Consider the following 17367-nt stretch of genomic DNA (forward strand, 5'->3'; position numbering starts at 1 on the left):
CGATTTTTAACAGAAATTTGCCACATTATTTTCGGCTTTTTAGCTCTAGCTCGGTCAAAACAAGACGCACAGCCAAAAGAACGACTGTTTCGTGCTGCTATCGACCAATACTAACAACCCCTATCACTCGTTTTTCGATTTTGGGAAAATCAATTTTGGCCCAAATTTCGCATTTTTGATAAGGGGTACCATCATCAAAATTTTCAAAAATGGGCCAAAAATGAAGTTTCCCAGATTTGAATACAAACCAATTGGGAATCATGGCAATCAAGTAACGAGCACTACGAGGTATTACATTCCTCATTTGGACCATTTTGGGCTGTGCTATGGCCAAAGAACTGATTTTTTATGCCCGAAATTATGCTACGTCTTTTGACAGCAGAGAGCACGGCCTAGTTGCCGTTTCTTAGCTCTAACTTTGTCAAAACAAGCCGCATGGCTAAAGCAATGCCAGTTTTATGCAGCTAACTTTCGAAACTTAACACCCCTATACTTACTTTTTGCGTTATTCTTCTGATTTTTTAGTGCGAGCTTTGTTTTAGGGGCTGAAAAATCAGGAAACCGGTTTTTGGCGTTTCTTAGCTCTAACTTTGTCAAAACAAGCCGCATGGTTAAAGCAATAGTATTTTTATGCAGCTTACTTTCAAAACTTAACACCCCTATACTTACTTTTTGCGTAATTGTTCTGATTTTTTAGTGCGAGCTCTGTTTTAAGGGCTGAAAAATCAGGAAACCGGTTTTTTTTGCCGTTTCTTAGCTCTAACTTTGTCAAAACAAGTCGCATGGCTAAAGCAATGGCTGTTTTATGCAGCTAACTTTCGAAACTAAACACCCCTATACTTACTTTTTGCGTAATTGTTCTGATTTTTTAGTGCGAGCTTTGTTTTAGGGGCTGAAAAATCAGGAAACCGGGTTTTTTGCCGTTTCTTAGCTCTAACTTTGTCAAAACAAGCCGCATGGTTAAAGCAATAGTAGTTTTATGCAGCTTACTTTCAAAACTTAACACCCCTATACTTACTTTTTGCGTTATTCTTCTGATTTTTTAGTGCGAGCTCTGTTATAAGGGCTGAAAAATCAGGAAACCGGCTTTTTAGCCGTTTCTTAGCTCTAACTTTGTCAAAACAAGCTGCATCGCTAAAGCAATGGCTGTTTTATGCAGCTAACTTTCGAAACTAAACACCCCTATACTTTTTTTTTGCTTTATTCTTCTGATTTTTTGGTGCGAGCTCTGTTTTAAGGGCTGAAAAATCAGGAAACCGATTTTTAACAGAAATTTGCCACATTATTTTCGGCTTTTTAGCTCTAGCTCGGTCAAAACAAGACGCACAGCCAAAAGAACGACTGTTTCGTGCTGCTATTGACCAATACTAACAACCCCTATCACTCGTTTTTCGATTTTGGGAAAATCAATTTTGGCCCAAATTTCGCATTTTTGATAAGGGGTACCATCATCAAAATTTTCAAAAATGGGCCAAAAATGAAGTTTCCCAGATTTGAATCCAAACCAATTGGGAATCATGGCAATCAAGTAACGAGCACTACGAGGTATTACATTCTTCATTTGGACCATTTTTGGCTGTGCTATGGCCAAAGAACTGATTTTTTATGCCCGAAATTATGCTACGTCTTTTGACAGCAGAGAGCACGGCCTAGTTGCCGTTTCTTAGCTCTAACTTTGTCAAAACAAGCCGCATGGCTAAAGCAATGCCAGTTTTATGCAGCTAACTTTCGAAACTTAACACCCCTATACTTACTTTTTGCGTAATTGTTCTGATTTTTTAGTGCGAGCTTTGTTTTAGGGGCTGAAAAATCAGGAAACCGGGTTTTTTTGCCGTTTCTTAGCTCTAACTTTGTCAAAACAAGCCGCATGGTTAAAGCAATAGTGTTTTATGCAGCTAACTTTCGAAACTTAACACCCCTATACTTACTTTTTGCGTTATTCTTCTGATTTTTTAGTGCGAGCTCTGTTTTAAGGGCTGAAAAATCAGGAAACCGGCTTTTTAGCCGTTTCTTAGCTCTAACTTTGTCAAAACAAGTCGCATGGCTAAAGCAATGGCTGTTTTATGCAGCTAACTTTCGAAACTAAACACCCCTATACTTACTTTTTGCGTAATTGTTCTGATTTTTTAGTGCGAGCTTTGTTTTAGGGGCTGAAAAATCAGGAAACCGGGTTTTTTGCCGTTTCTTAGCTCTAACTTTGTCAAAACAAGCCGCATGGTTAAAGCAATAGCAGTTTTATGCAGCTTACTTTCAAAACTTAACACCCCTATACTTACTTTTTGCGTAATTGTTCTGATTTTTTAGTGCGAGCTCTGTTTTAAGGGCTGAAAAATCAGGAAACCGGTTTTTTTGCCGTTTCTTAGCTCTAACTTTGTCAAAACAAGCTGCATCGCTAAAGCAATGGCTGTTTTATGCAGCTAACTTTCGAAACTTAACACCCCTATACTTACTTTTTGCGTAATTGTTCTGATTTTTTGGTGCGAGCTCTGTTTTAAGGGCTGAAAAATCAGGAAACCGATTTTTAACAGAAATTTGCCACATTATTTTCGGCTTTTTAGCTCTAGCTCGGTCAAAACAAGACGCACAGCCAAAAGAACGACTGTTTCGTGCTGCTATTGACCAATACTAACAACCCCTATCACTCGTTTTTCGATTTTGGGAAAATCAATTTTGGCCCAAATTTCGCATTTTTGATAAGGGGTACCATCATCAAAAATTTCAAAAATGGGCCAAAAATGAAGTTTCCCAGATTTGAATGCAAACCAATTGGGAATCATGGCAATCAAGTAACGAGCACTACGAGGTATTACATTCCTCATTTGGACCATTTTTGGCTGTGCTATGGCCAAAGAACTGATTTTTTATGCCCGAAATTATGCTACGTCTTTTGACAGCAGAGAGCACGGCCTAGTTGCCGTTTCTTAGCTCTAACTTTGTCAAAACAAGCCGCATGGCTAAAGCAATGGCTGTTTTATGCAGCTAACTTTCGAAACTTAACACCCCTATACTTACTTTTTGCGTTTTTCTTCTGATTTTTTGGTGCGAGCTCTGTTTTAAGGGCTGAAAAATCAGGAAACCGATTTTTAACAGAAATTTGCAACATTATTTTCGGCTTTTTAGCTCTAGCTCGGTCAAAACAAGACACACAGCCAAAAGAACGACTGTTTCGTGCTGCTATTGACCAATACTAACAACCCCTATCACTCGTTTTTCGATTTTGGGAAAATCAATTTTGGCCCAAATTTCGCATTTTTGATAAGGGGTACCATCATCAAAAATTTCAAAAATGGGCCAAAAATAAAGTTTCCCAGATTTGAATGCAAACCAATTGGGAATCATGGCAATCAAGTAACGAGCACTACGAGGTATTACATTCCTCATTTGGACCATTTTTGGCTGTGCTATGGCCAAAGAACTGATTTTTTATGCCCGAAATTATGCTACGTCTTTTGACAGCAGAGAGCACGGCCTAGTTGCCGTTTCTTAGCTCTAACTTTGTCAAAACAAGCCGCATGGCTAAAGCAATGGCTGTTTTATGCAGCTAACTTTCGAAACTTAACACCCCTATACTTACTTTTTGCGTTTTTCTTCTGATTTTTTGGTGCGAGCTCTGTTTTAAGGGCTGAAAAATCAGGAAATCGATTTTTAACAGAAATTTGCAACATTATTTTCGGCTTTTTAGCTCTAGCTCGGTCAAAACAAGACGCACAGCCAAAAGAACGACTGTTTCGTGCTGCTATCGACCAATACTAACAACCCCTATCACTCGTTTTTCGATTTTGGGAAAATCAATTTTGGCCCAAATTTCGCATTTTTGATAAGGGGTACCATCATCAAAATTTTCAAAAATGGGCCAAAAATGAAGTTTCCCAGATTTGAATGCAAACCAATTGGGAATCATGGCCATTAAGTTACGAGCCCAACGAGGTATTACATTCCTCATTTGGACCATTTTTGGCTGTGCTATGGCCAAAGAACTGATTTTTTATGCCCGAAATTATGCTACGTCTTTTGACATCAGAGAGCACGGCCTAGTTGCCGTTTCTGAACTCTAACTTTGTCAAAACAAGCCGCATGGCTAAAGCAATGGCTGTTTTATGCAGCTAACTTTCAAAACTTAACACCACTATACTTACTTTTTGCGTAATTGTTCTGATTTTTTAGTGCGAGCTCTGTTTTAAGTGCTGAAAAATCAGGAAACCAGCTTTTTTTCCCTTTCTTAGCTCTAACTTTGTCAAAACAAGCCGCATGGCTTAGGCAATGGCGGTTTCATGCAGCTTACTTTCGAAACTTAACACCCTTATACTTACTTTTTGCGTAATTGTTCTGATTTTTTAGTGCGAGCTTTGTTTTAAGGGCTGAAAAATCAGGAAACCGGCATTTTTGCCGTTTCTTAGCTCTAACTTTGTCAAAACAAGCCGCATGGCTAAAGCAATGACAGTTTTATGAAGCTAACTTTCAAAACTTAACACCACTATACTTACTTTTTGCGTAATTGTTCTGATTTCTTAGTGCGAGCTCTGTTTTAAGTGCTGAAAAATCAGGAAACCGATTTTTAACAGAAATTTGCAACATTATTTACGGCTTTTTAGCTCGAGCTCGGTCAAAACAAGACGCACAGCCAAAAGAACGACTGTTTCGTGCTGCTATCGACCAATACTAACAACCCCTATCACTCGTTTTTCGATTTTGGGAAAATCAATTTTGGCCCAAATTTCGCATTTTTGATAAGGGGTACCATCATCAAAAATTTCAAAAATGGGCCAAAAATTAAGTTTCCCAGATTTGAATGCAAACCAATTGGGAATCATGGCAATCAAGTAACGAGCACTACGAGGTATTACATTCCTCATTTGGACCATTTTTGGCTGTGCTATGGCCAAAGAACTGATTTTTTTGCGCCCAAAATCACGTATACGTCGGTTGACAGCAGAGAGCCCGGCTTTTTTGCCGTCACTTAGCTCTAACTTTGTCAAAACAAGCCGCATGGCTAAACCAATGGCTGTATTATGCAGCTATCATTCGAAACTAAACACCCCTATACTTACTTTTTGCGTAATTGTTCTGATTTTTTAGTGCGAGCTCTCTTTTAAGTGCTGAAAAATCAGGAAACCGGCTTTTTTTCCCTTTCTTAGCTCTAACTTTGTCAAAACAAGCCTCATGTCTTAGGCAATGGCTGTTTTATGCAGCTTACTTTCAAAACTTAACACTCCCATACCTACTTTTTGCGTGTTTGTTCTGATTTTTTAGTGCGAGCTCTGTTATAAGGGCTGAAAAATCAGGAAACCGGCTTTTTAGCCGTTTCTTAGCTCTAACTTTGTCAAAACAAGTCGCATGGCTAAAGCAATGGCTGTTTTATGCAGCTAACTTTCGAAACTAAACACCCCTATACTTACTTTTTGCGTAGTTGTTCTGATTTTTTAGTGCGAGCTCTGTTTTAAGTGCTGAAAAATCAGGAAACCGGCTTATTTTCCCTTTCTTAGCTCTAACTTTGTCAAAACAAGCCGCATGGCTAAAGCAATGGCAGTTTTATGCTGCTAACTTTCAAAACTTAAGACCCCTATACTTACTTTTTGCGTAATTGTTCTGATTTTTTAGTGCGAGCTCTGTTTTAAGTGCTGAAAAATCAGGAAACCGGCTTTTTTTCCCTTTCTTAGCTCAAACTTTGTCAAAACAAGCCGCATGTCTTAGGCAATGGCTGTTTTATGCAGCTTACTTTCAAAACTTAACACTCCCATACCTACTTTTTGCGTGTTTGTTCTGATTTTTTAGTGCGAGCTCTGTTATAAGGGCTGAAAAATCAGGAAACCGGCTTTTTAGCCGTTTCTTAGCTCTAACTTTGTCAAAACAAGTCGCATGGCTAAAGCAATGGCTGTTTTATGCAGCTAACTTTCAAAACTAAACACCCCTATACTTACTTTTTGCGTAATTGTTCTGATTTTTTAGTGCGAGCTCTGTTTTAGGGGCTGAAAAATCAGGAAACCGGCTTTTTTGCCGTTTCTTAGCTGTAACTTTGTCAAAACAAGCTGCATCGCTAAAGCAATGGCTGTTTTATGCAGCTAACTTTCGAAACTTAACACCCCTATACTTACTTTTTGTGTTATTCTTCTGATTTTTTGGTGCGAGCTCTGTTTTAAGGGCTGAAAAATCAGGAAACCGATTTTTAACAGAAATTTGCCACATTATTTTCGGCTTTTTAGCTCTAGCTCGGTCAAAACAAGACGCACAGCCAAAAGAACGACTGTTTCGTGCTGCTATCGACCAATACTAACAACCCCTATCACTCGTTTTTCGATTTTGGGAAAATCAATTTTGGCCCAAATTTCGCATTTTTGATAAGGGGTACCATCATCAAAATTTTCAAAAATGGGCCAAAAATTAAGTTTCCCAGATTTGAATGCAAACCAATTGGGAATCATGGCAATCAAGTAACGAGCACTACGAGGTATTACATTCCTCATTTGGACCATTTTTGGCTGTGCTATGGCCAAAGAACTGATTTTTTATGCCCGAAATTATGCTACGTCTTTTGACAGCAGAGAGCACGGCCTAGTTGCCGTGTCTTAGCTCTAACTTTGTCAAAACAAGCCGCATGGCTAAAGCAATGGCTGTTTTATGCAGCTAACTTTCGAAACTAAACACCCCTATACTTATTTTTTTGCTTTATTCTTCTGATTTTTTGGTGCGAGCTCTGTTTTAAGGGCTGAAAAATCAGGAAACCGATTTTTAACAGAAATTTGCAACATTATTTTCGGCTTTTTGGCTCTAGCTCGGTCAAAACAAGACGCACAGCCAAAAGAACGACTGTTTCGTGCTGCTATCGACCAATACTAACAACCCCTATCACTCGTTTTTCGATTTTGGGAAAATCAATTTTGGCCCAAATTTCGCATTTTTGATAAGGGGTACCATCATCAAAATTTTCAAAAATGGGCTAAAAATTAAGTTTCCCAGATTTGAATGCAAACCAATTGGGAATCATGGCAATCAAGTAACGAGCACTACGAGGTATTACATTCCTCATTTGGACCATTTTTGGCTGTGCTATGGCCAAAGAACTGATTTTTTATGCCCGAAATTATGCTACGTCTTTTGACAGCAGAGAGAAGGGCCTAGTTGCCGTTTCTGAGCTCTAACTTTGTCAAAACAAGCCGCATGGCTAAAGCAATGGCTGTTTTATGCAGCTAACTTTCAAAACTTAACACCACTATACTTACTTTTTGCGTAATTGTTCTGATTTTTTGGTGCGAGCTCTGTTTTAAGTGCTGAAAAATCAGGAAACCGGCTTTTTTTCCCTTTCTTAGCTCTAACTTTGTCAAAACAAGCCGCATGGCTTAGGCAATGGCTGTTTCATGCAGCTTATTTTCGAAACTTGACACCCCCTTACTTACTTTTTGCGTAATTGTTCTGATTTTTTAGTGCGAGCTTTGTTTTAAGGGCTGAAAAATCAGGAAACCGGCATTTTTGCCGTTTCTTAGCTCTAACTTTGTCAAAACAAGCCGCATGGCCAAAGCAATGACAGTTTTATGAAGCTAACTTTCAAAACTTAACACCCCTATACTTACTTTTTGCGTAATTGTTTTGATTTTTTAGTGCGAGCTCTGTTTTAAGGGCTGAAAAATCAGGAAACCGATTTTTAACAGAAACTTGCCACATTATTTTCGGCTTTTTAGCTCTAGCTCGGTCAAAACAAGACGCACAGCCAAAAGAACGACTGTTTCGTGCTGCTATCGACCAATACTAACAACCCCTATCACTCGTTTTTCGATTTTGGGAAAATCAATTTTGGCCCAAATTTCGCATTTTTGATAAGGGGTACCATCATCAAAATTTTCAAAAATGGGCCAAAAATTAAGTTTCCCAGATTTGAATGCAAACCAATTGGGAATCATGGCAATCAAGCAACGAGCACTACGAGGTATTACATTCCTCATTTGGACCATTTTTGGCTGTGCTATGGCCAAAGAACTGATTTTTTATGCCCGAAATTATGCTACGTCTTTTGACAGCAGAGAGCACGGCCTAGTTGCCGTTTCTTAGCTCTAACTTTGTCAAAACAAGCCGCATGGCTAAAGCAATGCCAGTTTTATGCAGCTAACTTTCGAAACTTAACACCCCTATACTTACTTTTTGCGTTATTCTTCTGATTTTTTAGTGCGAGCTTTGTTTTAGGGGCTGAAAAATCAGGAAACCGGGTTTTTTGCCGTTTCTTAGCTCTAACTTTGTCAAAACAAGCCGCATGGTTAAAGCAATAGTAGTTTTATGCAGCTTACTTTCAAAACTTAACACCCCTATACTTACTTTTTGCGTAATTGTTCTGATTTTTTAGTGCGAGCTCTGTTTTAAGGGCTGAAAAATCAGGAAACCGATTTTTAACAGAAATTTGCCACATTATTTTCGGCTTTTTAGCTCTAGCTCGGTCAAAACAAGACGCACAGCCAAAAGAACGACTGTTTCGTGCTGCTATCGACCAATACTAACAACCCCTATCACTCGTTTTTCGATTTTGGGAAAATCAATTTTGGCCCAAATTTCGCATTTTTGATAAGGGGTACCATCATCAAAATTTTCAAAAATGGGCCAAAAATTAAGTTTCCCAGATTTGAATGCAAACCAATTGGGAATCATGGCAATCAAGTAACGAGCACTACGAGGTATTACATTCCTCATTTGGACCATTTTTGGCTGTGCTATGGCCAAAGAACTGATTTTTTATGCCCGAAATTATGCTACGTCTTTTGACAGCAGAGAGCACGGCCTAGTTGCCGTTTCTTAGCTCTAACTTTGTCAAAACAAGCCGCATGGCTAAAGCAATGCCAGTTTTATGCAGCTAACTTTCGAAACTTAACACCCCTATACTTACTTTTTGCGTTATTCTTCTGATTTTTTAGTGCGAGCTTTGTTTTAGGGGCTGAAAAATCAGGAAACCGGGTTTTTTGCCGTTTCTTAGCTCTAACTTTGTCAAAACAAGCCGCATGGTTAAAGCAATAGTAGTTTTATGCAGCTTACTTTCAAAACTTAACACCCCTATACTTACTTTTTGCGTAATTGTTCTGATTTTTTAGTGCGAGCTCTGTTTTAAGGGCTGAAAAATCAGGAAACCGATTTTTAACAGAAACTTGCCACATTATTTTCGGCTTTTTAGCTCTAGCTCGGTCAAAACAAGACGCACAACCAAAAGAACGACTGTTTCGTGCTGCTATCGACCAATACTAACAACCCCTATCACTCGTTTTTCGATTTTGGGAAAATCAATTTTGGCCCAAATTTCGCATTTTTGATAAGGGGTACCATCATCAAAAATTTCAAAAATGGGCCAAAAATTAAGTTTCCCAGATTTGAATGCAAACCAATTGGGAATCATGGCAATCAAGTAACGAGCACTACGAGGTATTACATTCCTCATTTGGACCATTTTTGGCTGTGCTATGGCCAAAGAACTGATTTTTTATGCCCGAAATTATGCTACGTCTTTTCACAGCAGAGAGAACGGCCTAGTTGCCGTTTCTGAGCTCTAACTTTGTCAAAAAAAGTCGCATGGCTAAAGCAATGGCTGTTTTATGCAGCTAACTTTCGAAACTAAACACCCTTATACTTACTTTTTGCGTAATTGTTCTGATTTTTTAGTGCGAGCTCTGTTTTAAGTGCTGAAAAATCAGGAAACCGGCTTTTTTCCCTTTCTTAGCTCTAACTTTGTCAAAACAAGCCGCATGGCTAAAGCAATGGCAGTTTTATGCTGCTAACTTTCAAAACTTAAGACCCCTATACTTACTTTTTGCGTAATTGTTCTGATTTTTTAGTGCGAGCTCTGTTTTAAGTGCTGAAAAATCAGGAAACCGGCTTATTTTCCCTTTCTTAGCTCAAACTTTGTCAAAACAAGCCGCATGTCTTAGGCAATGGCTGTTTTATGCAGCTTACTTTCAAAACTTAACACTCCCATACCTACTTTTTGCGTTATTGTTTTGTTTTTTTAGTGCGAGCTCTGTTATAAGGGATGAAAAATCAGGAAACCGGGTTTTTTGCCGTTTCTTAGCTCTAACTTTGTCAAAACAAGCCGCATGGCTAAAGCAATGGCTGTATTATGCAGGTAACTTTCGAAACTAAACACCCCTATACCTACTTTTTGCGTAATTGTTCTGATTTTTTAGTGCGAGCTCTGTTTTAAGTGCTGAAAAATCAGGAAACCGGATTTTTTCCCCTTTCTTAGCTCTAACTTTGTCAAAACAAGCCGCATGGCCAAAGTAATGGCTGTTTTATGCAGCTTACTTTCGAAACTAAACACCCCTATACTTATTTTTTGCGTTATTCCTCTGATTTTTTGGTGCGACCTCTGTTTTAATGGCTGAAAAATCAGGAAACCGATTTTTAACAGAAATTTGCAACATTATTTTCGGCTTTTTAGCTCTTGCTCAGTCAAAACAAGACGCACAGCCATAAGAACGAATGTTTCGTGCTGCTATCGACCAATACTAACAACCCCTATCACTCGTTTTTCGATTTTGGGAAAATCAATTTTGGCCCAAATTTCGCATTTTTGATAAGGGGTACCATCATCAAAAATTTCAAAAATGGGCCAAAAATGAAGTTTCCCAGATTTGAATGCAAACCAATTGGGAATCATGGCAATCAAGTAACGAGCACTACGAGGTATTACATTCCTCATTTGGACCATTTTTGGCTGTGCTATGGCCAAAGAACTGATTTTTTATGCCCGAAATTATGCTACGTCTTTTAACAGCAGAGAGCACGGCCTAGTTGCCGTTTCTTAGCTCTAACTTTGTCAAAACAAGCCGCATGGCTAAAGCAACGGCTGTATTATGCAGCTAACTTTCGAAACTAAACACCCCTATACTTACTTTTTGCGTAATTGTTCTGATTTTTTAGTGCGAGCTCTGTTTTAAGTGCTGAAAAATCAGGAAACCGGTTTTTTTGCCGTTTCTTAGCTCTAACTTTGTCAAAGCAAGCTGCATCGCTAAAGCAATGGCTGTTTTATGCAACTAACTTTCGAAACTTAACACCCCTATACTTACTTTTTGCGTAATTGTTCTGATTTTTTGGTGCGAGCTCTGTTTTAAGGGCTGAAAAATCAGGAAACCGATTTTTAACAGAAATTTGCCACATTATTTTCGGCTTTTTAGCTCTAGCTCGGTCAAAACAAGACGCACAGCCAAAAGAACGACTATTTCGTGATGCTATCGACCAATACTAACAACCCCTATCACTCGTTTTTCGATTTTGGGAAAATCAATTTTGGCCCAAATTTCGCATTTTTGATAAGGGGTACCATCATCAAAATTTTCAAAAATGGGCCAAAAATGAAGTTTCCCAGATTTGAATGCAAACCAATTGGGAATCATGGCAATCAAGCAACGAGCACTACGAGGTATTACATTCCTCATTTGGACCATTTTTGGCTGTGCTATGGCCAAAGAACTGATTTTTTATGCCCGAAATTATGCTACGTCTTTTGACAGCAGAGAGCACGGCCTAGTTGCCGTTTCTTAGCTTTAACTTTGTCAAAACAAGCCGCATGGCTAAAGCAATGGCTGTTTTATGCAGCTAACTTTCAAAACTTAACACCCCTATACTTATTTTTTTTCGTTATTCTTCTGATTTTTTGGTGCGAGCTCTGTTTTAAGGGCTGAAAAATCAGGAAACCGATTTTTAACAGAAAGTTGCAACATTATTTTCGGCTTTTTAGCTCTAGCTCGGTCAAAACAAGACGCACAGCCAAAAGAACGACTATTTCGTGCTGATATCGACCAATACTAACAACCCCTATCACTCGATTTTCGATTTTGGGAAAGTCAATTTTGGCCCAAATTTCGCATTTTTGATAAGGGGTACCATCATCAAAATTTTCAAAAATGGGCCAAAAATGAAGTTTCCCAGATTTGAATGCAAACCAATTGGGAATCATGGCCATTAAGTTACGAGCCCTACGAGGTATTACATTCCTCATTTGGACCATTTTTGCCTGTGCTATGGCCAAAGAACTGATTTTTTATGCCCGAAATTATGCTACGTCTTTTGACAGCAGAGAGCACGGCCTAGTTGCCGTTTCTTAGCTCTAACTTTGTCAAAACAAGCCGCATGGCTAAAGCAATGGCTGTTTTATGCAGCTAACTTTCGAAACTAAACACCCCTATACTTATTTTTTTTCGTTATTCTTCTGATTTTTTGGTGCGAGATTTGTTTTAAGGGCTGAAAAATCAGGAAACCGATTTTTAACAGAAATTTGCAACATTATTTTCGGCTTTTTAGCTCTAGCTCGGTCAAAACAAGACGCACAGCCAAAAGAACGACTGTTTCGTGCTGCTATCGACCAATACTAACAACCCCTATCACTCGTTTTTCAATTTTGGGAAAATCAATTTTGGCCCAAATTTCGCATTTTTGATAAGGGGTACCATCATCAAAATTTTCAAAAATGGGCCAAAAATGAAGTTTCCCAGATTTGAATGCAAACCAATTGGGAATCATGGCAATCAAGCAACGAGCACTACGAGGTATTACATTCCTCATTTGGACCATTTTTGGCTGTGCTATGGCCAAAGAACTGATTTTTTATGCCCGAAATTATGCTACGTCTTTTGACAGCAGAAAGCACGGCCTAGTTGCCGTTTCTTAGCTCTAACTTTGTCAAAACAAGCCGCATGGCTAAAGCAATGGCTGTTTTATGCAGCTAACTTTCGAAACTAAACACCCCTATACTTATTTTTTGCGTTATTCTTCTGATTTTTTGGTGCGAGCTCTGTTATAAGAGCTGAAAAATAGGAAACCGATTTTTAACAGAAATTTGCAGCATTATTTTCGGCTTTTTAGCTCTAGCTCGGTCAAAACAAGACGCACAGCCAAAAGAACGACTATTTCGTGCTGCTATCGACCAATACTAACAACCCCTATACCTCGTTTTTCGATTTTGGGAAAATCAATTTTGGCCCAAATTTCGCATTTTTGATAAGGGGTACCATCATCAAAATTTTCAAAAATGGGCCAAAAATGAAGTTTCCCAGATTTGAATGCAAACCAATTGGGAATCATGGCAATCAAGTAACGAGCACTACGAGGTATTACATTCCTCATTTGGACCATTTTTGGCTGTGCTATGGCCAAAGAACTGATTTTTTATGCCCGAAATTATGCTACGTCTTTTGACAGCAGAAAGCACGGCCTAGTTGCCGTTTCTTAGCTCTAACTTTGTCAAAACAAGCCGCATGGCTAAAGCAATGGCTGTTTTATGCAGCTAACTTTCGAAACTAAACACCCCTATACTTATTTTTTGCGTTATTCTTCTGATTTTTTGGTGCGAGCTCTGTTTTAAGGGCTGAAAAATCAGGAAACCGATTTTTAACAGAAATTTGCCACATTATTTTCGGCTTTTTAGCTCTAGCTCGGTCAAAACAAGACGCACAGCCAAAAGAACGACTATTTCGTGATGCTATCGACCAATACTAACAACCCCTATCACTCGTTTTTCGATTTTGGGAAAATCAATTTTGGCCCAAATTTCGCATTTTTGATAAGGGGTACCATCATCAAAATTTTCAAAAATGGGCCAAAAATTAAGTTTCCCAGATTTGAATGCAAACCAATTGGGAATCATGGCAATCAAGTAACGAGCACTACGAGGTATTACATTCCTCATTTGGACCATTTTTGGCTGTGCTATGGCCAAAGAACTGATTTTTTATGCCCGAAATTATGCTACGTCTTTTGACAGCAGAGAGCACGGCCTAGTTGCCGTTTCTTAGCTCTAACTTTGTCAAAACAAGCCGCATGGCTAAAGCAATGGCTGTTTTATGCAGCTAACTTTCGAAACTAAACACCCCTATACTTATTTTTTGCGTTATTCTTCTGATTTTTTGGTGCGAGCTCTGTTTTAAGGGCTGAAAAATCAGGAAACCGATTTTTAACAGAAATTTGCAACATTATTTTCGGCTTTTTAGCTCTAGCTCGGTCAAAACAAGACGCACAGCCAAAAGAACGACTGTTTCGTGCTGCTATCGACCAATACTAACAACCCCTATCACTCGTTTTTCGATTTTGGGAAAATCAATTTTGGCCCAAATTTCGCATTTTTGATAAGGGGTACCATCATCAAAATTTTCAAAAATGGGCCAAAAATTAAGTTTCCCAGATTTGAATGCAAACCAATTGGGAATCATGGCAATCAAGTAACGAGCACTACGAGGTATTACATTCCTCATTTGGACCATTTTTGGCTGTGCTATGGCCAAAGAACTGATTTTTTATGCCCGAAATTATGCTACGTCTTTTGACAGCAGAAAGCACGGCCTAGTTGCCGTTTCTTAGCTCTAACTTTGTCAAAACAAGCCGCATGGCTAAAGCAATGGCTGTTTTATGCAGCTAACTTTCGAAACTAAACACCCCTATACTTATTTTTTGCGTTATTCTTCTGATTTTTTGGTGCGAGCTCTGTTATAAGAGCTGAAAAATAGGAAACCGATTTTTAACAGAAATTTGCAGCATTATTTTCGGCTTTTTAGCTCTAGCTCGGTCAAAACAAGACGCACAGCCAAAAGAACGACTGTTTCGTGCTGCTATCGACCAATACTAACAACCCCTATCACTCGTTTTTCGATTTTGGGAAAATCAATTTTGGCCCAAATTTCGCATTTTTGATAAGGGGTACCATCATCAAAATTTTCAAAAATGGGCCAAAAATTAAGTTTCCCAGATTTGAATGCAAACCAATTGGGAATCATGGCAATCAAGTAACGAGCACTACGAGGTATTACATTCCTCATTTGGACCATTTTTGGCTGTGCTATGGCCAAAGAACTGATTTTTTATGCCCGAAATTATGCTACGTCTTTTGACAGCAGAGAGCACGGCCTAGTTGCCGTTTCTTAGCTCTAACTTTGTCAAAACAAGCCGCATGGCTAAAGCAATGGCTGTTTTATGCAGCTAACTTTCGAAACTAAACACCCCTATACTTACTTTTTGCGTAATTCTTCTGATTTTTTGGTGCGAGCTCTGTTTTAAGGGCTGAAAAATCAGGAAACCGATTTTTTTCTTAGCTCTAACTTTGTCAAAACAAGCCGCATGGCTAAAGCATGTTTTTATGCACTAACTTTCGAAACTTAACACCCTTACTTATTTTTTTATTTTCTGATTTTTGGTGCGAGCTCTGTTTTAATGGCTGAAAAATCAGGAAACCGATTTTTAACAGAAATTTGCAACATTATTTTCGGCTTTTTAGCTCTAGCTCAGTCAAAACAAGACGCACAGCCATAAGAACGAATGTTTCGTGCTGCTATCGACCAATACTAACAACCCCTATCACTCGTTTTTTGATTTTGGGAAAATCAATTTTGGCCCAAATTTCGCATTTTTGATAAGGGGTACCATCATCAAAATTTTCAAAAATGGGCCAAAAATTAAGTTTCCCAGATTTGAATGCAAAACAAATGGGAATCATGGCAATCACGAGCACTACGAGGTATTACATTCCTCATTTGGACCATTTTTGGCTGTGCTATGGCCAAAGAACTGATTTTTTATGCCCGAAATTATGCTACGTCTTTTGACAGCAGAGAGCAGGGCCTAGTTGCCGTTTCTTAGCTCTAACTTTGTCAAAACAAGCCGCATGGCCAAAGCAATGGCTGTTTTATGCAGCTAACTTTCGAAACTAAACACCCCTATACTTATTTTTTGCGTTATTCCTCTGATTTTTTGGTGCGAGCTCTGTTTTAATGGCTGAAAAATCAGGAAACCGATTTTTAACAGAAATTTGCAACATTATTTTCGGCTTTTTAGCTCTAGCTCAGTCAAAACAAGACGCACAGCCATAAGAACGAATGTTTCGTGCTGCTATCGACCAATACTAACAACCCCTATCACTCGTTTTTTGATTTTGGGAAAATCAATTTTGGCCCAAATTTCGCATTTTTGATAAGGGGTACCATCATCAAAATTTTCAAAAATGGGCCAAAAATTAAGTTTCCCAGATTTGAATGCAAAACAAATGGGAATCATGGCAATCACGAGCACTACGAGGTATTACATTCCTCATTTGGACCATTTTTGGCTGTGCTATGGCCAAAGAACTGATTTTTTATGCCCGAAATTATGCTACGTCTTTTGACAGCAGAGAGCACGGCCTAGTTGCCGTTTCTTAGCTCTAACTTTGTCAAAACAAGCCGCATGGCTAAAGCAATGGCTGTTTTATGCAGCTAACTTTCGAAACTAAACACCCCTATACTTATTTTTTCGTTATTCTTCTGATTTTTGGTGCGAGCTCTGTTTTAAGGGCTGAAAAATCAGGAAACCGATTTGAATTTGCACATTTTTTTCGCTTTTTTAGCTCTAGCTCGGTCAAAACAAGACGCACAGCCAAAAGAATGGCTATTTCGTGTGCTATCGACCAATACTAACAACCCCTATCTTTTTTCGATTTTGGGAAATCATTTGCAAATTTCGTTTTGAGATCATCAATTTTTGGCCAAAAATAGTTTCCCAGATTTGAATGCAAACAATTGGGTATTTGGCTGTTTATGCAGCTTACTTTCGAAACTTAACACCCCATACTTACTTTTTGCGTAATTGTTCTGATTTTTTAGTGCGAGCTCTGTTTTAAGTGCTGAAAAATCAGGAAACCGGCTTTTTAGCCGTTTCTTAGCTCTAACTTTGTCAAAACAAGCCGCATGGCTAAAGCAATGGCTGTTTTATGCAGCTAACTTTCGAAACTAAACACCCATATACTTATTTTTTGCGTTATTCTTCTGATTTTTTGCTGCGAGCTCTGATTTAATGGCTAAAAAATCAAGAACCCAAATTTTAACAGAAATTTGCAACATTATTTTTGGCTTTTTAGCTCTAGCTCGGTCAAAACAAGACGCACAGCCAAAAGAACGACTGTTTCGTGCTGCTTACGACCAACACTAACTACCCCTATCACTCGTTTTTCGATTTTGGGAAAATCAATTTTGGCCCAAATTTTGCATTTTTGATAAGGGGTACCATCATCAAAATTTTCAAAAATGGGCCAAAAATGAAGTTTCCCAGATTTGAATGCAAACCAATTGGGAATCATGGCCATTAAGTTACGAGCCCTACGAGGTATTACATTCCTCATTTGGACCATTTTTGGCTGTGCTATGGCCAAAGAACTGATTTTTTATGCCCGAAATTATGCTACGTCTTTTGACAGCAGAGAGCACGGCCTAGTTGCCGTTTCTTAGCTCTAACTTTGTCAAAACAAGCCGCATGGCTTAAGCAATAGCTGTTTTATGCAGCTAACTTTCGAAACTTAACACCCCTATACTTATTTTTTTTCGTTTTTGTTCTGATTTTTTGGTGCGAGCTCTGTTTTAAGTGCTGAAAAATCAGGAAACCGGCTTT

This window comes from Drosophila eugracilis, unplaced genomic scaffold (genome assembly GCF_018153835.1).
Source record: "Drosophila eugracilis isolate 14026-0451.02 unplaced genomic scaffold, ASM1815383v1 contig_2161, whole genome shotgun sequence".
Lineage (NCBI taxonomy): Eukaryota > Metazoa > Arthropoda > Insecta > Diptera > Drosophilidae > Drosophila > Drosophila eugracilis.